The sequence below is a fragment of the Notolabrus celidotus genome, chromosome 12 (genome assembly GCF_009762535.1).
Source record: "Notolabrus celidotus isolate fNotCel1 chromosome 12, fNotCel1.pri, whole genome shotgun sequence".
NCBI classification, from domain to species: domain Eukaryota; kingdom Metazoa; phylum Chordata; class Actinopteri; order Labriformes; family Labridae; genus Notolabrus; species Notolabrus celidotus.
Genome location: NC_048283.1, coordinates 31,347,264 through 31,370,093, shown reverse-complemented (window position 1 = coordinate 31,370,093; position 22,830 = coordinate 31,347,264). Strand labels below are relative to the sequence as shown.

The following is a 22,830-nucleotide window of genomic DNA, read 5'->3' as shown; positions in this document are numbered from 1 at the left end:
CACGGACTGAAACCACAGAGGAAACACTTCAACTCTGTGTGATACTCGGAAGAGAAGCCTGCAGGGAGCAGAATACGGGCTGGTGTAGAAAGAGGCTGGAGGACTGTTTTATTAGGGCTTAAGGCATACTCTATCAGGCATGCATGCTATGCTCATACTACATTAATGCTATGGTTTATTGATACATAAACCGCTGCGATGAAACACTGCCATACCTTTTACAGCAGGTCCTCTAGACATGAAAGCATTTGTTTAAAGTCAAGCTATAATGTTAATAATGGTGTCAGTAAAAAGCTGTGAATTCAACAAAGAATATTTGAGACTTTAACAAAAGAGCCTAGAGAGTTGAATGTAGAAAAAGTCTTCTTTTAATCCCAGGCAGGGGAATTCTAATAGAGCGGACTCAAGTGTCATGTCAAGCAATATACTAATGGAATCCAATTAAGACCTTTAAACTGCGCCGAGAGCTGGAGGATATTAGCTCAGTTTTCTATAACAAAAGACCAAAGGGTCGTCAACGAGGGCTTTTTCAGGATATAAAAAGCATAAAGGAAATTGGGTTTTTCTGCTTTATCCACTCATTATTGTTCCCTAAGAAAATGAGTTGAATTGAGTATAAGAAAACCGCTTGGCCACCCATTCTGAACAGCCTTTTCTCTATCTGAAAAAAAAAAAAAAAATAGCTCCACTGTTTGCTTAACATCTGCACATGGACAGTCATTTCTCCATTTCAGGAACAGAATGAAGGTAATTTAAGGTGTGCAATGCAGTTTGACTTCATTCTCCCTCCATAAATGACATAACTGCAACACATCATGCATGTCAATTTAGCTGTGTTAAGGTATACTTCAATAGTTTTACAGTGAGGGGAAGAAAACCCTTACAATCCCACAAGTAGCATCTTCATTACTGTGCTATAGAGTGTTTGACATCTCAGGAAACATCAGGCACAGATAAAAACAAAAGTATTCTATCCACGTATTGGAAAAAAAAATGAAGCAGAACAAAAGCAGGGAGAGAGGCTTTCATTAGCAGCATAAAACAAAAACCCCGGCAAGCAGCGAGAGCAGGCAGCTAAAACAACATGATAGGAATAATACCAGTAACACTAATAATAGACGGATAGAATGAAACAAAACACAACGCACAAACAATTATTTTAAGCTTTGATTTCAAAGGGATTGGAGAGTGTGTGCGTGTGTAGGGGGGGAATAGGCTTTGTACTTTTGAACTGTTGCTGCTCACTGCATGCGTCTGTGTGTATGAGTGTGCGTTCTGTATTATATATTAGCGGCAGCAGCGTGATTCTGTTGTGTGCACTCCCCCACCTCCATCATCAGCACCACCACCACCATCACCCCTCTGGTGGAATCAGAGAAACCCCCGCGGCCCCGGCTGGTTTGCATAAAGCAAACAAAATTAAATTTGCTTTGCTAAATCAAAGCATGTATGGTATTCCAAGCTGCTCTCTCTGGGACAAATTACTTCAAACGGCCTCCTTTGTATCATAACAGAATAAAAAAAAGAATCAGCCCAATCAGCGGCTCTCCAAAACCCTCGACTCGGGAATTAATTATTGAACCGAGGGCTTTTCTCCCTCCTAGCAGTCCGCGACACAGATCTATTTATTTTGGAAAAGTCGTTTTGCTCTTAAAAACACACTGTTGGCTGAAAACCCAGTTTACTGCTATCTCTCTCTCTCTTAATGTTTTCAGTCCTCTTTTTTCCTGCACAGCCCCTGAAGGAACATGTGAATAGGTTTAGGCCACTAAATTAATCTGAACACCCCACGACCAGCATCTACCACGGAGCTGGTTAAACAGAAGTATTGCTGTCGCTGTAATGGACTTAAGATGAACTGAACTGTTGACTTGGAGGTTATTTTTCACATATAGCTGGCATTGTTTTTCACTGCTCTCCTTTTCTGTATGGAGGCTGGAAATCAAAAGACACACAGGTAAAATTGGATTAAAGCCAAAATACATGAGCCTACACCATGATGATGTAAGGTGTGAGGATTTTTTCTAACTTGTCAAAATTGCAGAATCCTTAAACACAAAGTTAAAATCAGTATCTCTCCATTCTTCCACAATGATGGTCACAAAAATAATACACCAAATAAACTTGCCACACCAAAAAAAGTACCATAATAAAGGGAATGAATACATCTTTAACAAAAAGATGGCCAAGCCAATAATGAGGAAATGCTTGGTTCGTAGTTAGACAGCTCTACTGTAGCTGGCTAGTATGCTTTTAAAGCTCAAGGCACACAATCTTGGTATCTAAACAATATATACAGTAAGTTAATAGAGAAGATTAAAGATAAATATTTGTATTGAAGCTGTCACAATATCAGAAATTTGGACTTCAATATAATATAATACCAGTAAAATATCAAACCCTATCATAGCTGTGTAGATACCAGGGCAGTAAAATTGAACTCCTGGGCATCTAAAATAGTTAATTCTGTTATTTATTTTGTTTCTAACCTGCAAACAGTGCTGGTAAAGTGAAAGTCTCTGAATACAGGCCAACATTTGACACGCTGTCAATAGAGGTAAGGTGAAAGAAACGATTTTTGACAAAAATAGAGTATAACCAAAACAAAATATTTCCTCTGAATTATCACTCATAGTCCAGAGGAGATGTGTGGTAGTGTGTGTATCTGCAGAGAGTGTGCTTTCTGCCTGCATTTTCAAATGTTCTTATTCATTTGGTCATTTTCTGAGTTTCAGTGTTTGGTTACTACTGTGAAACTCCCTGTCAATAGTCCACAGGTTGGGACTAATAACATTTGTGCCTTTATTGGATGCTGACAACACGTTAGTATTTGCCAACCTGTAGCAGCAGAGTGCGGAGCAGGGAGACACACAGCGGGCAGAAAGAAGCCCAAATTAACAGCAACAAACCGAAAGCATCATCTTCCTGTTTGTGCGAGGATATGGATTTGTTTACAAATTCTTGAAAACATAACCGCTGTGGAAAAAAAATATAATAATAACATTTTAAATGTTCAGTTCTGGTTGAAAATAAATGATAAATATATATTGACTGTATATATATTTTATATTTCTTTTATAAGCTTTTGTGCTTTCCAATAGAAATGAATGGCAAAAGTAACAGGTATAGTTTTGTTTAAATGCACATGGTATTAAAATGTATCAAAAAGTTGACAACCTTAATTTGTATCATAAAGTCATGTCTCATTAACTGTCAAACTATGTCTTTCATTTTTTAGCAAATATTTCAACTGGACATAAAGATGGATGGACCCACCTAATACATGAGCTGAAACAATTTTGAGCTCCCTTTATAGAATAGCCTTTATTTGTCATTGTCAGGTGTACAAAGATATTAGAAGCGCTGCTCCTGAAGGTGCATGTTATAAATACAAATAAAATCAAAACAGGTGTTTTCACAGTTCCTGGTATTGCACTTGACATGAATACTATTGCACAGTTATAAATATAAATATTTGACATGAGGGGATTGTTTATGTCAGCTGTTTGTAAGTGTTAAAAGTGGTGATGGCTCTCAGGATACAGTGTTACTTGTCACAGTAGGACAGCATTTGTGGGTTTTTTGTTGATAAGACTATCATAGCATTTGGAAATATGCGGGATCACATATAAAAAATGTGCAGCACACTTCTTTGATTTAGTTTCAACCACAGGTCTGTGGCGATTCACACACTCACACACAAAATATACAGTTGTGCTCATAAGTTTACATACCCTGGCAGAATTTGTGATTTTTTTGGGCCATTTTTCAGAGAATATGAATGATAAGAGAAAAAAAAAAATTTCACTCATGGTTAGTGGTTGGGTGAAGCAAAATTTTTATCAAACAACTGTGTTTACTCTTTTTATATCATAATGACAACAGAAACTACCCAAGAAATCATACATTCTGCCAGGGTATGTAAACTTATGAGCACAACTGTAGCTCTGTATGTTGCACCTGTATGTTTAGCTCCTAGACTGTTGTTCAAACTCAAAGTACTTGCCAATATTTTAATTTAGTTTGGCAAAGCATATTTTACTTTTGACTTGTCTTCTGGGAGTTTTTTAAAGTGAAACCTGCCGTGGTGCTGTTATTTTCCATCATGGTGGCAGCAAGAAGCAGAAAGTCACTGCAGCAGTTTAACTACAGTGTGCTGAAAGGGACAAAATAGCATGCAATTGAAAACAAATCGTACTTAATCACACTGTAATTAAAGGGTTAACACTGACAGCCCTAGTGATTATTAATTAGTTAGTTAGTAGTCAGTAATTACCTATTGTAACAGGTCATAATGTCTGCTTCAAAATATCATTTTCCCTGATAAGTCAGAAATTGTTGACGCAGAAACAAAGATGCTTGATGTTGCACTGGTTGAGAATATCTACTAATTTGCTGGTGAACTATCTTCCTTTATTTCTAAAACCAAATCTATTTATTTCTTTCTGATGGAATCATTACAATCAGTTGATTTAACTTCTTAATTTTTGTGTTTAAAAGCAGTTCTGACAAAGCCTTGAGCTGAAAGAATCTTTAAAAAGCTCATCCATCAATCATCCATTCAACTCATGCATGAAGAAATAACACTTGAAACTTGTCTAAATTTCAACAAAACTCAGTGGAGGCATCATGTCTCCTGTCATGGATTATCACTGTGTAAAAGCTATACTCATCACTGTAAAATTATAATTGCAGACACTGGCTTTTTCAGAAGAATACCCAGTAATGTGACAAGCTGACATCACTGTTACAACCACACAGTAAAATTAAAGCACATTGTCCAGCACGCGCGATCACAACTGGGCTGCAGCTCTCAGGAGATTGGGGCAGAGTGAAACAATATATGAGCATCCCCGAGACCCTTTCAGCCTCATCCCCTCGCCAAGGCTCACAAAGCAGCACAGCAGCCGTCACAGTGAGCACACAACTGTTTACAAATCCCCAGTTAATAGGATCAGGCCTCATTGACTGAGCCGCTTCGATGTGTCTGATGTAATCTATTAGCTGTATGATAGTCAGTGTCTCAGTCCGATCGATAACCCTAGGCCTCCATATTGCTCCACTGTGGACTGTTACTCCTCTTTAGTGCTACTTAGAATTCAGACATAGTGACTATAAAGTGTGCATTTGTGTGCGAGTGTGCAGAAGTTTGTGTCCATTTACTCGTCCTTGTATGTCAGATCATGCTTTTAAGTGAAATGTGAAGTTTTAACACTGAAGTGTGTGTTTGAATGAGCAAACAGCTGTGTGTTATTGCATAATAATGAGTGCACAGTACAGTGTTTAAAAAAGCAGTTTGTATATGTGTCCATTCATAAAACATACTGTAGCTGATACTTTGGCAGATGCTAGTTCTGCAAAGATTTAATGCATCGATACATGTTGGGGTTTGTGTGTATTGTGTCTGTATCATTTGCTACCATGTAAATGTTGTTTATGTGTGTATTAACGCCCCTTTACAGTAGATGGCACCTCTGCAAGTGCATGTTCGTGCATCTGTGTGTGTGCGCTGTGTTTGTGTGTCGGAGTGTGTCTGTAGCTGGTGTAACTGGGTTTCCAATTAAGTTGAACCACAGGCCGGATCAATGCTAGTCCTCTGTGTGCAGGAATGAGCAGCCCTGGGCCCTCAGAGCATGCCCACGAATAATTTATCACTCACACTGGGCCCCAGCAGAGAAGAGGAGGAGGAGGAGGAAGAGGAGAGGACGAGGACGATGGAGAGGAGGAGGAGGAGGAGATGAGGAGCGCAAGGACAAAGTGTCCAGCCCAGGGGAGAGAGCGCAAAAGATGGGCAATCGAGGGGACAGAAAGATGGAGGGGTGAAGAAAGAGAGAGAGATCAGCACCCAGAGGAAAACACTGTCAGCTCGCGGTCATTTAGAAGTATCACACTCTACAATTTTTCTGGTAAACAACCATAGAAAATGAAATCCTGTAGGGAGCACAAGCCGTAATTCTTTTAAACACAATGTTCTGTGTTTGCCAGTGCTATGAGGGGTGAGGCTAAATTCAATAAAAAGAAAATACGTAACATTGGATCAATCACGTGTTAAGTAAATGCTTTTTAATATCAGATATCACACAAACACTATAATTTACTTCTGATTAATGGAATTTCTGTCCATGAAAACACACGCTGCTCTATTCTACTCAACTATGTGAAGTAGTTTGTAGTGTGACTTTGACATGACACGACACAGCACATGATCTCTTTTTCCAATCTTTCTTATCATAAAAATCAGGGTTTTACTGGAGACTAATGTGTATTATAACACCTCAACAAAATATAAACAATTACAACTACCCTTTAGAACGCCACTTTGAGACACACGTGAACTGATGTGTCTTTCCATGGGTCAACCTGGTAGCTTGTTTTTTTTAACTACAGTTAAAAATTTTTACTTTTGACATTGAAGAAAAATGTTTGTCAGAATGCTGTGAAGCTTAGGCTGGGGATCTAGGTAAGGCACAAGCTGTGTTGAAAAGAACTTCATGGCAGACTTTTATTTTGAAAAGGGGGTTTGTAAAATCTGGGATTGGTTGTTGTTAGTAAATACAGCCTTTATTTTTAGTTGGACTATGCTGGAAATATTTATAAATTTACTTATTTAGTTGTGTATATACATTGTGTATATATGTTGTAAGATAAGCTTATTTTTACTTCTTTAATTTGAATTGCTAATAACCTTTTAATAATTACTATTTTATATTGCTCTTGTTTGCTTTATACTGTTTTGCACTGTCTACTTTGCTGCTGTAACACTTAAAATTCCCTGTTGTGGGACCAATAAAGGATATCTTATCTTAACTCATCTTATCTAATCTTAAATAGTAAAGGAACAGTGCTATTCATGTCTGATTTTGGAGCATCATAGAGGAAAACTGTCTCAGTGACGTTTCTTCTTGGGAGCACAGTTAGATTGGATCATCACCTGTGGTAACACTAACCTAATTTACTAAATGGTAAATAGAACTGTACTTGGATTGACCTTTTCTAGTCTTTTCAATACTTGTGCTTACATGACACATTCACTTACAAAACATATACAGTCATGGCCAAAAGTTTTGAGAATGACACAACTATTAATTTTCACAAAGTCTGCTGTTTCAGTTTTTATAATGGCAATTTGCATATACTCCAGAAAGTTATGAGGAGTGATCAGCTCAACTGCAATTAATTGCAAAGTCCCTCTTTGCCTTGAAAATGAACTTTATCACCAAAAACACATTTCCACTGCATTTCAGCCCTGCCACAACAGGACCAGCTGACATCATTTCAATGACACACAGGTGTCACACACATTAACACAGGTGTGGGTGTTGATGAGGACAAGGCTGGCGATCAATCTGTCATGATTGAGTGACTGGACACTTTAAAAGGAAGATGGTGCATGACACCATTGTTCCTCATCTGTTAGCCATGGTTACCTGCAAGGAAACACGTGCAGCCATCATTGCATTGCACAAAAAGGGCCTAACAGGGAAGTTTATAGCAGCGAGTAAGATTGCACCTCAGTCAACCGTCTATCGAATTATCAAGAACTTCAAGGAGAGAGGTTCAATTGTTGCCAAACAGGCTCCAGGGCGCCCAAGAAAGTCCAGCAAGCACCAGGACCGTCTCCTGAAGGTGTTACAGCTGCGGGATCGGGCCACCACCAGTGCAGAGCTTGCTCAGGAATGGCAGCAGGCAGGTGTGAGTGCATCTGCACGCACAGTGAGGCGAAGACTTTTGGAGGAAGGCCTGGTGTCAAGGAGGGCAGCAAAGAAGCCACTTCTCTCCAGTAAAAACATCAGGGACAGACTGATATTCTGCAGAAGGTACAGGGACTGGACTGCTGAGGACTGGGGTAAAGTCATTTTCTCTGATGAATCCCCTTTCCCATTGTTTGGGGCATCTGGAGGAAGGCTTGTTCGGAGAAGACGAGGTGAGCGCTACCATCAGTCCTGTCTCTTGCCAACAGTGAAGCATCCTGAGACCATTCATGTGTGGGGTTGCTTTTCGGTCAAGGGAGTGGGCTCTCTCACAATCTTGCCTAAAAACACAGCCATGAATAAAGAATGGTACCAGAACGTCCTCCGAGAGCAACTTCTCCCAACTATCCAAGGGCAGTTTGGTGATGAAGAATGCCTTTTCCAACATGACGGAGCATCTTGCCATAAAGCAAAAGTCATAACAAAATGGCTTGGGGAACAAAACATTAAGATTTTGGGCCCTTGGCCAGGAAACTCCCCCGATCTTAATCCCATTGAGAACTTGTGGTCAATCCTCAAGAGGCGGGTGGACAATCAAAAACCCACAAATTCTGACAAACTCCAAGCATTGATTATGCAAGAATGGACTGCCATCAGTCAGGATTTGGTCCAAAGTTGATTGACAGCATGCCAGGGAGAATTGCAGAGGTCTTGAAAAAGAAGGGTCAACACTGCAAATATTGACTTATTGCATGAATTCTGTGTAATTCTCAATAAAAGCTTTTGATACTTATGAAATGCTTCTAATTGTATTTCATTATACCATAGAAACATCTGACAAAAACACCTAAAAACCCTGAAGCAGCAGACTTTGTGAAAATGTAATATTTGTGTCATTCTCAAAACTTTTGGCCATGACTGTACACTTCATACATGGATGGCATAGGATGCTATACTAAGGGACCATTGGTATAACCCATCTAATTCTTACACGTTCACACACTGCTAGAAGGCCAATGGGAGCATTAATGGGTTGAGTGTCTCGCCCAAAAACACTTTGACATATGGACTGCAGGAGCTGGGATCACTCCACCAACCTGGATTGAGAAACAGCAGGTTCTACCACTGCCTCACAGCCACACGGCATTCAGACTTTGTAAACCACATTCAATACAGCAATAAAGTAAATACAAGTTGAACTCCTCTGTAAGATTATGTTCATTTTCTTTGCTTCTCTTCACACAATATCTGGGAACATTTGTGTACTCACGAAATGTATACAAACCTAGAGCAGAATATTACACAGGTGTCATTAATATTGATTAAAAAGCAATTTGAAGCTGTTACAAGTTAACTTACACACATCTTTGTTGGTTTACAGATTTAACATTTTAGAAAAAATGAGCGCTCATATCTTATGACACTGAGTTTGAGTGAGCATCAGAATAGATAACGGGTGAAAACTGTATCAGTGCGTGTCTGAATATTTGAAATGATGAAGCATGATAAGGGCAAATTCAAACACAAGGAGCAGCATAAAATAAACAACTTCAACTCTAATATTCGTAGTAGTACCCACTTAACTGTGATTCATGAAAAGATATTCTCAGACAGGACAGTAATGCTTTTTTTGTTTTTGTATAAATTCAGCATGTCCAATTTCCATGCTCTTCTGCCTTTTTTTTGTTTTCAAAAAAGGCACCTGAGGTCAAGTCACTAAAGATGCTTTTCACCACAGTAATTTTCCCCAGGAACCAGGAACTTTTTGAGGAACTATAGGTGCATTTCTACCAAGAGTTCTGGGGTCTTTTAGCACCCTGAACTAAAAGGTTCCTGTGCCCCCATTGTTGTCTGCGTTTCAACCGCGGGCTGAAGTCCCGGGTAGATTGTGCAAATCAGGCCAGTGACGTATGGAGGGGAAAAAAGTAAATGCACTACACCACCAGACCAGTAGAGGGCAGTAAAACAAAGACGAATGCCATTCATCACAGATGACACCATAGAAGCAGACGGACAGGCAGGTATCATTATGAGCAACACAACAGTTAGCCTGTTAGCATGAAGAGACTCAGCTGGTGCTGTTTTAGATGGTGCTATATTTCATCACAGATGGATTCACTGAATCAACACGTGAGAGGAGATAAGCGTGAGTAGCAAAGACGTTTCAACACGCCTTTAAAATCCTTTTGAACTCAAAAAGCCGTGGCAGAGATCGGCCGGTGTTTTGGTTTAAACAGCGACCCTGTTAACTGGAGACTTTCAGCCAGATGCATCCCTCATAAACGTCTTTAGACGATCATTAAATATCTGATGAGGATATTTTGAAATCTTAATAAAAACTAAACTAGTTTGCATTCCCAGGAACTCCCTCTGTGTTTCAACAGCTGTGTAAACTCCACAAACACTGACACGTTCAGCTGAAGGTCTCCAGTTTACAGGGTCACTTTTAAAACTGTAACACCGGGAGAGACACATTCACGGTGGGCTGAGAGAAGACTACTGTTACAAGCTGCTAAATCAAGAGAATCACAGCTTCTTCTTTTGAAAAGTACACACACATACAAAAAAGATAGAACAAATAAAAACTAATGAAAGAAAGAGAAATCAAGTGAATCACAGATGTGTGTGATGTTATTGTGGACGGCAGGCAGAATAAAAACACTGAGGTTAATCTACCAATCAGACACATTCAGCATTGCAGGGCGCACCCCCCAAATGTCCCGGGACCTTTGAAAAGTACTACCCCCCTAGCAGGGGCTTTTTAGGGGGGAGATTATCTACCCCTGAACTAAATTTAGACCCAGGGTCCACTGCTCGAAACGCACATAGTTCAGGAGTAAAGGTCCTGCAGTCGAAAAATGCCTTTTGTACTTTTCGACTGCAGGAACCAGAGTCTAAATTTAGGAGTCTACTAAAATTGCTTTAAGTCAAGCAATACGCTCCACTAAAAGAAAGGAACTTCAGGCCTCTGTGGAAACGCAGACAACAATGGGCCACAGAAACCATTTAGCTCCTGGAAGAGTAGTTCCAGGAACTAAAAAGTCCCTGACATTCTGGTCAAAAAGCACCGTAAAAGTGTTTGTAGAGGAAAAGCTGCATTTTAAGCATAACTGTCTAATCTCACAAAGCATATCTTCTGCCTGGACACTTTGAATTGAAATCATCTGTTGTTGAAGCTTTAGTTGAAAGACAGATAAATTAGCACACATATGGGTGTACATTTAAAGAGTTGCAGAGAAGCCCCCACATATAGACCGCTACAGCTGAAGAAGAACTGAAGCACACACATGAATGAGTTTAGTTAAAAAAAACCAAACATGTGGGAATGCATACAGATATATAAAAAACACAAACACAAACTCACTAAACAGGGACTACTCCTCACACACATACAGTGTCTCCACCCTGCGGAGTGTGTCAGAGTCCAATGTTCTCTACGTCTCCCTCCTTAGTTCGTCTCTATTAATCTCCCCGTAGCAAGGCGTGGACTGTAAGATGCTCCACATCGCTCAGTAATCTTCTCTTAATGTGCCGCACTCTAAGCCTAAGTGAACCCATTTGGAGTGACTGTGAGCAGACTGAGATTCCTCCCATGTTATCTGAACAAGTGTTACTAATGGGTTTATCAATTAGGCCAAGTCCAATAACTGCATGCCTGCAATCTCGTTTAAATACACTCCACTGGCCTTGATTTCTGTACTTAATGAGTACATGTGTAGACACACACACCTACACCAGTGTGTGTGTGTGTGTGTGTGTGTGTGCGTGCGTGCTTGTGTGTGTGCGTGCATGCATGCGTGTGTATGTGTGTATGATCTAAGACAAAGACCAGTTTGAATTTGTAGCCCATATTCATGTTGGTGATTTTCTCTTTGTGTGTGAAAATGTTTCTAAGCTTATGTCTTAATCAACACACATTTGTATGTGTTTATAACTGGTTTATTACACGTGTTTACACTAAGGATGGGCATTTCAAGCCCAAATACTATTCGATAATCATTGGCATCTATTCGAAGATTATTTGAATAATACCCCTACCCCTACCCCACCCCCCACACACACACACACACACACACACACACACACACGCGCACCTGTCCGGTTAACAGCCCATTTGTGTGGCAGTCTTGTTAACCAGCAGCAGGAAGAGGTGCTGCTAGTAGCGAGCACTGACAGCGTCTGTGTCGATCTTTATGTCGGTGTTTCTGTGACGCGGTGAGGCATGTGCATTTATAAATTGTACGTTTTAATTAGTACTGTCAATTTCGTGTAACTGTTTTTATGACGTGCTGCTGACCTCTTGGCCAGGTCACACTTGTGAAAGAGATCCTGATCTCAATGGGTTTTACCAATAGACTGTGACATCACCCATCTGTTTCTGAAGAGCTGTTTTGAAGCCAATCGGCAGTGGCAGCCATATTGCTTCTGTCAAGCCAGTGTGACGTAAAGAGGCGGGCTTTGAGCCTCCTAGCCAACAGCTACAGTGTTCCCACAGGCAGCTGTGCCTCTCATTGGAAGACTAGTAATCTCAATATCTTTGAAATTGCCCCGTTAGAGAAAAATTCACCCCCCTCACAGTGAGAGGACATCTAGAAATGAGCCATTCAGACTACACTCATCTTTTGTACCAGGCTGTAAACATGTTTATTTCTGCTGTAAAGATCGTCTTTTTCCCATTCATGTGTATGTGGTTTCCGGTACTTCCAGAGCCAGCCTCAAGTGGATCCTCGATGGACTGCAGCTTTTAACACTTCAGCAATGACTCATATTTTTAGACCGGAGGTTGGCGCTTGGTTTTACCTGGCTAAATAAAAAAAAAAAAAAATTAAAAAATGTGTGTTTACATTTACAGCCATGCTCAGTCTCTGGAAATACGTGTGTAGTAGTGTGAGATTCAGAAACGGTGCAACTCTCGCTACTGTGTTCTTCTTCTCTTGCTAATTAATACAGTTAGCATTCTTCTTCTTCTGTTTGCTAATGCGGTTTGAAAAACGTTTTAAGACACTCTATAGCCACATTCCAGTGGGAATACTGTATTACAACCAGGCACCTATAAAAACGATGACAATTTTTACTTTTAAATTGAGGAAATATTCAAAGTAACTCTTCGATTTTTACTAAGTGAACCAATATTTGAATATTCGAAAGTCATTGCACATGACATATTTGTTTTGTTTGTGCATGCATATATTCAGGTTTTGTGTTTTGTGCCACCTGAGTTCTTAGGCAGATATTATTGTTTATTTTACTAAATAATGCAGCGTCACTTTATTTCTGGAATTAAAACATTTTACATCTTTTGACTTTGAGGAGGTAAATACCTACTGTTTACAGGGGGGAGTTGAAATAGTTTAGAGCTACCAAGTCTCCTTGGCAGGCTGGTGAAATAAATTATATGCTGAACTTTCATTAAAGGATAACTTTGACTAATTTCAGTGAGCTATGGGAAATTAGGATGAAGCAAATATCAGTGATTAAGAGGGAATAACTAGGTTGTATTCACCTTATTCTAAGACACGCTATCATAGAAATGCTTAGGGACCAAACCCTTTGTGATATAGCAAAAAGTTTCTCCCAGTGGCTCACCACCACTAATGGTTGTTTTAAAAGGAAGTCACCTTTTATTTAGCAAGAACTCCTTTTCTTTCTAACAGATGTCCAACTACATTATGACAGTTATATCTTTAGAAATGTGCTTCCAGAGTTCTGGTACCTGTTGTGCTGTTTGCGGCTGCGCTTAATAATCAGCTGAAGCTACATTTGTAGCTTGTACAGCAATGTTTTGAATATGTTTGTTAGACAAAAGGATGTTCCTGTGATAAAAAGGTAATGTTTCTATTCCCAACCTTCATGTGAGGAATCCAATAGGATGTGGCTGGCATCAGGTAGCGTTATGATTTCAGGTGTGGGAAAGATGAAAGGATGTTAGTTTCTTTTAGTCTGTAAAGAACGTAATGTTAAGGCTATTTATGGCACGAAGTGTAGGGCAACATTGATAGAGATTTAAAGTGCAACTATCTGTGTGTTGTGTAAAAAAATCAGATTCCCTGATGAAGTTAAAAAAGAACAGACATATACAGTTCTCAGAAGCCTAGTAAAGCTAAAATACATTCAGACTAGTGATGTGTCGGTCACAAACGATCCGGCTCTAAGAGCCGGCTCTTTGAAGTGAACGACAGGAGCCGGCTCCTGACTGGGAGCCGTTTTTTTTTATTTTTCTCGTCTGTTTGTGTGAAAGCCTCACGTGATTGGTCAGGACATATGGTGGCGTCTTGACCAATCACTTGTCTACATTGAGCAGAACGGGGAGGGGAGGGGTTACAGACAAACACAGCACAGTGAGCATACCAACAGGAGGGAGGGAGATGAGAGGGAGAACATGCGTGACAGAGAGAACGCACTGGAAAGGTGAGAAAACGAGTGACTGCAGGAAATACAGTAAACTTTAGACACATTGAAACTCAGGCAGAGTGTTGACTGTGCAAGGTGAAAGTGTCATCAATCAGGGTCCACAAAAAACCTGCAAAGGCACATTAGAAGTGTCTGTGAAGGATCTCAGTCATCAAGGTCATAGACATTAGAACTGTTAATCCATCAGTGCAATAAGTGAAGAATAAAGACAGTGAAGGGAACCTGCTGTTAATGAAGGTGTTTTAAAGTGTATAAATAATATACAGACAATCAGAGATTGGACCTTTTTGTGTAGTTGAGATGGGACCTGTTTTTGTACTTTATAGTACATTTTTGTAGCACTCTGCTCTGTGTTGAGTATATAAATAAAGCCTCATAAATAATACACATTTGATATAATTTATGTTTTTTACATTAGTAACTCATTTTACATATAATTATACATTCTTTTAGGGAATACATTAATTTAAACAAGAAAAAATCTGAGGAGCCACTTGGGAGCCGAAAGAGCCAGCTCTTTGTAGTGAGCCGATCCAAAAGAACCCACTCTCTAAAAAGAACCGGAATTCCCATCACTAATTCAGACAAAACCCCCAAAAGTTATAGCTGTGATGATGTCTCATGCCCTAATAATTACTAACTGTATTTTAACACTCAGATAGGCTTGACAGGAATGAGAAGGACCATATTACTATATAAACACGGATACACCTCAGAACTTTTCAGATTGTTCATAGCTCTGCTGTCTTCAGCAATGAAACGAATAAGGTAGCTCAATATGCTTATTCAGGATGTCAACAATGAATCAAGTATCGATTAATTGATTGTTAAGAACGTACTCAAACACATTTTTTTGTTTGGATTTTCTATCACGTGGAACAAACATCATGTGGTCTCATATTTGGTTCAGCTATCAGGGAGGTGATTTTAGTTTAAAGCATGTTTTGATGTGAATCAGCTGACTGAAGGTGTTGCTCACAGTGGAGACACTCAGCTGGGGGCTGCGGCTGAGTGACAGGTCTCCACGAGTGCTTTTTTTCTCCATCGCCGGACTGATTCTGACCCGGTTGCGCTCTCAGCTGACACCTGACCGCGTTCACATGCTTATTTTTCTCAATAAGAACAAGTAGAGGGGCACTGGTGGCCTAGCAGTCTAAGCGCCCCACATACAGAGGCTACAGTCCTCGTTGCAGGGGTTGCCAGTTCGATTCCCGGCCGGTCGACCATTTCCTGCATGTCTTCCCCCGCTCTCTACTCCCCACATTTCCTGTCTATTTTCAGCTGTCCTGTCCAATAAAGGCAAAAAAATAAATAAATATATAACTTAAAAAAAAAAGAACGAGTAGACAGGAAACTGGACACTGTGAGTCTGAAATATGTTTCTGTTCAGTTCCCTTGTTGAAGTCTGAGCCTTCACTTTTATGATTGTATGTCTGCAGAGATTATGAGCCTGCTCCACATGTTGATATTCAGTGTGTTTAACGTTTTGAACACCTCAATACGATCCATAGTTATTCAACACTGTCAGTTATATACATTGTGTCCTGAAGGAAAAAATCAGGGGAAAAAACACATTTGGCATTGTTTTTGACATGGAACACATTTATGTTTTTTTTAATGATCAATCGATAATTGATGGCTAACATTTCCAAAGATTGATCATGGAAAATACTTTAACTTTACATCCCTAATGCTATTGTATGTTTTATGAGGGAATTTCTTCTTATCGTCTTTCAATCGAATTATTGTAGAGAGTAGAAGTGTGATCACATTATGAGATTTATTTGTGTTTTTCTTTTTTTTCAGGGATTTTGAGCCTCTATTCAGAAATGTGACAGTGGGCAGAGTAGAAATCTAGGAAGAGATAGTGGGCATGATGTGCCGAAAAGGGCCAGATGGAATTTAAACCAGGTTGTCGCTTTTGAGGTCTATAGTCTCCAGACGTTTAAAGGCTAAGAATCGCTTTAGTAATCAGGATAAGCATCTTATTTCTATGGAAAAAAATGATTTTGAGTTCAGTGACAGAATGCAACATAAGTCACACCCATTATTCATGCAACGTATTATGGGGGCTAGGAAAAAGGTGGATGATATAGCAAGAGGATAAGCTCAAAGAGGCCAATGAGAGTCTCAAGGCAGTGTTAATATCAGTATATCACAACCATCAAATACAGGTCATACCTAAAGTTGAATTCTGAATGTGATCAGATCACCTTCAATGATTTAAAGTAAAAAACATTAGCTCCAGAGACGCTCTCTGGGGACGAGTGAGTGAATGTGTGTGTGTGTGTGTGTGTGTGTGTGTGTGTGTGTGTGTGTGTGTGTGTGTGCTCATGCAGCCATTTGCGTGTGTGTGTGCACGTCTGAAAGACTGTTTGACTTAAGACCAATTAGAGCAAGTGGATTCACTTTTCCATGTACACTCCCCACTGAGATCACTGGCTGATTACTCCTTAACTCCCCACAGAGAACGCTGTATACATTAATTCTCTTATTCCTCCAATGGACTCAGGCTCAAAGGCAGAAAGTGTGGAGAAAAAAATGAATACATTACTGTAGACGGTTTTAGGTTGGATATGCAAATTTGTTTGTGTTGTTATCAAATATATTTTTTTAAAAAGAGGACGTTAGGTTGTTTGCAAAGGATTAATACAAATTAAAGTCAGTCTTATCCTTTTATTTCAATTATAAACAACTGCAATTCAAGTTAAGTGATCACTTTTTTAACTTAAGCAGAATACAGCCATACAGTCAAACTGATTATTACCCGTTCTCTCACTGATCTTCCCACTGTGTAAGATTCTTGATTCTGATTGGTCAAAACCCCTTGACAATGGTTATGAACTTTCACTAACATGAGCAACGCCAGAGGCAAACTGATCCCATTCAGAAAAGAGTTCCAGCACATTTAGCCTCTGCTTGTTGACACCATAGATCCTATGGTGAGGTAAAACCATTATTTCCCTGTCGCATCATATTGATAAACAATATGGCTAAAATGTTAGTTTTGGTTAGCATGCTAATGCTAAACAACATGGATATTTTCAGGGTGTAACTTCGGAGTCCAGTCTCACCCTGTCGGGATTCTATTTCCCATTATTTTCCTTACTTAACAACTTGGAATGATGCAGATTGTGTCATTGGCTCATTGTTTATGATTTACACCCACAAACTATTGTATCCATTATACATCTGAATCACTCTGTTTTTCCATACCGTGTATGTTTTTTAATAACCTAGCGCAATTTTATCTGCGCAATAATTTACCTCACTGTCTATTCATCAGATAGAATAGCACATAGTGTGTATACATCTGTAATATTTGCTTTATTTTGTTTTATTCTATTCTATTTTACCTTTATCATTACTATTATCATTGTTATTATAGTTTCAATTATGTAAGTACATTGTTGTATTCCCCTGTCCCGTGTCGTAAGCTGCTGTAACAAAAAAATGTCCCCCAATGGGGATCAATAAAGTATATCTTATCTTATCTTATTCATTAGTTTTCATGGAGTTAATGCAAGGGTTGCATCACTCACTACATGAAGTGCAAGAGAGGCAAGCTGATCACACGTCATGACAAATCAACACACGGAAAAGGCTTCCAGCACATTTAGCTTCTGCTTGTTGACACCATAGATCCTATGGTGAGGTAAAACCATTATTTCCCTGTCGCATCATATTGGTAACCAATATGGCTAAAATGTTAGTTTTGGTTAGCATGCTAATGCTAAACAACATGGATATTTTCAGTGTGTAACTTCGGAGTCCAGTCTCACCCTGTCGGGATTCTATTTCCCATTATTTTCCTTACTTAACAACTTGGAATGATATAGATTGTGTCATTGGCTCATTGTTTATGATTTACACCCACAAACTATTGTATCCATTTCAGATCTGAATCACTCTGTTTTTCCATACTGTGTATGTTTTTTAATAACCTAGCGCAATTTTATCTGCGCAATAATTTACCTCACTATCTATTCATCAGATAGAATAGTACATAGTGTGTATATATCTGTAATATTTGCTTTTTGTGTTTTATTCTATTCTATTTTACCTTTATCATTACTATTATCATTGTTATTATAGTTTCAATTATGTAAGTACATTATATTCCCCTGTCCCGTGTCGTAAGCTGCTGTAACAAAAAAATTTCCCCCAATGGGGATCAATAAAGTATATAATATCTTATTCATTAGTTTTCATGGAGTTAATGCAAGGGTTGCATCACTCACTACATGAAGTGCAAGAGAGGCAAACTGATCACACGTCATGACAAATCAACACGCGGAAAAGACTTCCAGCACATTTAGCTTCTGCTTGTTGATACTTTAGATTGCAAGATGAGGTAAAACCAAGCGGCAACCTCCGGTCTAAAAATATGAGTCCGATGTGAAAGTGCTAAAAACAGCAGTTCATTGAGGATCCACTTGAGGCTGACTCCGGAAGTACCGGAAGTCACATACACACCAATTCAAAGAAGCCAATCTTTACAGCAGAAATAAACATGTTTACAGCCTGGTTCAAAAGACAAGTGTAGTCTGGAAAGCTTATTTCTTGATCGGTACACACTGTACGGGGGTGAATTTTTGACAGAAACACTGTAGCTGTTGGCGAGGAGGCTCAAAGCCTGTCTCTTTAGGTCACAATGGCTTGACAGCAGTAATATGGCTGTCGTGGACGATTGGCCTCAAAAGAGCGCTTCAGAAACAGATGGGTGACATCACGGATAATACATCCATCATTTTATACAATCTATGGGTAAAACAGTTAGTTTCCATTTGCATCATATTGGTAAACTATGTGGCTAAAATGTAAGTTTTGGTTAGCATGCTAATGCGGTAGAGCAAGCAACTTGGACATTTTCAGGCTGGAACTTCCAGTCTCACCCTGTCGGGATTCTATCTCCCATAACTACCTTCTGACCATACATGTCCCTTACTTAACAACTTGTAATGATAAAGATGTATTTTCTTTCTTTGTGTTAACGCGAGGGTCTCATCCCTCCTCACATCAAGCCCATGAGACAGAGTGGATTTCTGGTATCTAGTTCTGTATGAATAACTAAATCTACCTACATGATCCAGAAGTTTAACAGATTATTTTTACATGTTAAAGCACTAACATGTAACATATTACTCTTGTAACATGTAACATGCCAAAACAATATATTTTCTTATTATATTTTTCTTGTCTGGGGTCAAGGAAGAGGCAGTCTATCTATTCACACAGCTGTAGCAGCAGAAGAGAAAGGATATTAACATGGACACCTGCAGGAGAATGTACCCCAGAACATAAGTTGGAAACACTATAAATAAATGTGCAGTTACACCTGGGCAAACGGATAGACTGGATGAATGAGTGAATGGATGAAAGACGGGGAGATAAAGTGACGGAGAGGCTGGCACCTTGATGAAGTAAGCAAACAAATAGTCAGAGACAGAAAGACTGACAAACAGGACGAGCTGGGAATTGATTTGCCCTGATGGTATGTTGGACAGGCGTCGAGACGGATGGATGGAGACAGATGGAAACATGGACAGACAGGCTGACACTGAGTCAGAGAGACAGAGGGACGGATAGACAGTGACAGCCTGACACTGAAGGGGCAGTGAAGTGCTAAAATATTTCGGATAACATAGACAACACACATTGCACGTCATTACATATCAATAATGCAAGTCACAATATCAGGGACTTCTGGGAGATACCTCTAAACCACAATGCATCAGAAATGACAAAGATTTGGTTTGCGTTGTCAGCATTTAAGAAGTTGGTGGTGAGGAGCCTCACAGTGTCCTTAATTTTACTGGAGATTATAGAGTGATCGACGAGGGATACATTTGTAATGGAGTAGTCAAAATAACACAAAACAAAACAGATTAGATGTATTTAATAGAGCTGAAAGTGTACAAATGTGATCAGTGCTGACATCATTTTGCAAAATTGGCATCTGTCTTCACACTATATTGTTTAAAACCAGGACAAAAATATAGATAGAAGTAAGATTTTTGATGTTTTGGGTGTAAAAGAGTACCAATAAATGTTTTAGAGGGAAACTTAAGACTTACCTTTTTAATCTGGCTTTTAGTTTGGAGTAATTTATTTTGAGTCTTGGACTGCATTATTATAACCATTGTTTTAACAACATTTATTAGTTATTTTTTGCATTTATCTAATCTTATCAACTTCAACTGATTTTTAAGTTGAAAATCAAAATAAACTGAAATTCAACAACTAGTCAACTATCAAGTCATTTGTTGCAGTCCCACTGTCGGGTCAGAGTCCTGGATAAACTTCTTCACACTTCCCTTGATGTCTGCTGTAATGTTTGGTTTGTGTTTGCAAGGAGTATATGGTGGAGATGGAATAAGGAGAGGATCATAAGTTGTAAGGCACTTGTTTTCACATTTCATATTGAACAAATTGGCAGTCACGTCGCCAGTGCTCAAAACTTCAGTTCCAAAAAAAAAGAATAAAAAAAGGAAAAATATTTTGAAATTCAACATCAACAGAACATCAGGAAAAATCTAGGTTAAATCGATTATAAACATCTGCTCAAAAATTGCGATAGTTTGATGGGTCAGTATTTGTTGAGGAATGCAAGTCAGGGTCATATTGGTGGACTAACAGAATAAGAAGATAACACTAGAATCAATAAGAATCATGCTGCCAGAAAGAATTAAGTAATACAGCTGGGCTTGTCAACACAACCCTGTGGTTACAAACAGGTTTGGCTTTTATGAACTCTTAAAATAAAACAACTCTGTGGTTTGAACTTTGAACCGTTCTGAGCAAAGACTGTTTTTATATTTCAAAATATTTGATTTTAAAGACTTTTGGAGACCACAAAAAGCAGAATTGTTACTTCAGGGTAGGAGAAAAAATAATAAATCATGAATGTTGTCATTCTTCTTTAGTCTAAACTAAATATTCTAAGCCCTTGGGCGTCTTGACCCTCAGATTGAGATCCACGACTTAACCCCATTTGCAATGCGACAAACATTACATTGTGCAAGAGACTAAAAAATCTGGAAAAATGTCAGTGGCATTGAATTCAAAGATAATCTTTTTTGTCTATGCAAATGCTGAGGTGCTTATGGATGCTGGAAATGAGGCTGGGTTTTTCTGATGAATGGAGATCTGAGAGAAAAACTCTGGGCTTGCATGTGTTAGTGAGAGTATGGCAGAGTATAAGAAAGAGTGTGATTGTGCGAAATATGAGGAGAAAGAGTGAGACACAGAATGAGCAAGTGTGAGAAACAGAGAGAGAGAGAGAGAGAGCCAGGAAGATATACAGACAGAGAGAGGGACCCTTGCTCCATAAAGACGTGAGCAGAATGCTGCTGAATGCAGCCAGAGAGGTGATATATAGTTTAGTCAGTAGCAGCGGGTCACGACAAAGCCTTTAACAGTAATGTCCTGGGAGTCGTCTCGCCCAGGGGACCTGCGCTCCATTTTACAGCCAAGCGACTGAGACTGAGACGCTGTGGCATGACAGCTGGAGCAGTAAAGCTGGCCTCCAGTACCATCCATAACATGAAGGAGGCGTAGACGCTGCTGATACCACCACAAAACACCAAGCCCGAGGCCACACCGACAGCTGGCGAGTTAAGAGAGATGGAGAAAAACGGGGCTGGGGAAATGGTAGAAAGTGTCAGATAAGACAAAGGAGGCAGAAAAGAAAAAAAGGGAGAGGACATACATTTGCAGATTTACACTGACACGGAGAGAAAGGGTGGGAGCAAATGATGATTTACATCAAAGGAGGGGCTAAATAAACAAACAGTAGACCAGGGAGAGGGGGAGGAGAGACACTCGCTGTAAGGTGCAGCTTATCGACATGTAGAAATTCTTACAACAGCGTTAAAATTTTAGTCTACTGACAGAATTTCACCTTTAAACATTTAATAACAAAGCAACTTTTTAATACATTCAAAAATGTAAATTACAACCAATAAGCTCCTCTCAGAATAGGACTGTTTGTTGCACTGTGATGAGCATTTGTCATTTTTTCTGGAAGCTTGTACAAAAAACATAAAACTAATAATCATCCTGTTAGTAATAAAACCATGATAATAACCCCCCCAAAAACTGCTGCATTGATTTACCAAAGACAGGTCCACTGCTTTACTGCACAAAACACTATTGTTTCAAAGTTTCTGGTAACCACAGAAACCCATGGAACTGAACAAGCTAATGAGGCTAATGTGGCTACATGTTATGAGAACAGATGTTCTGCCTGTTTACTGTTTTTATGTTAGCATGCAAATATTGTAATACTTAATGCAATATATCTGTGAGTGGGAGCATCAATAGTTCTACAAAATGGGTTTGGTTGCCAAAATGAGTAAAAGACAAGGGAGTTCATCGTCAATATTTACACCTAATATCATAGAAATACAAATTTGAGTCTGGACTGACTGACAAACAACAAACAGAGCCGTTAGTACAGCTAAGACACTGGAGGGCCTAATAAGAATAGAATAGAACATATCTGGCTGTATATGTTGTTCGCCCAGGAGAATATGGTTGAAGATACACACAAAACATACAAGAACAGCCATATGAAGCACCGAAAACAAGAGAGCACTGAACTACTGCGTCTATGCTGGCCGCCATCTTGGATACAAAAGTAAGTACCACTTAGAGTCCTCAGATATTTGCACAGATGGACTCCTACCTGCCCCACCTTTCCCTTTCACTGAGACAGTAAACAGCA

The 22,830-nt window shown here is 39.3% G+C and overlaps 1 protein-coding gene across 1 annotated transcript in view; it reads right to left on the bottom strand.

Moving 5' to 3' along the window:
• LOC117822427 (furin-like protease kpc-1) overlaps positions 1-22,830 on the bottom strand; it is a 232,152-nt gene that overhangs the window by 82,215 nt on the left and 127,107 nt on the right. The window lies entirely within an intron of this gene.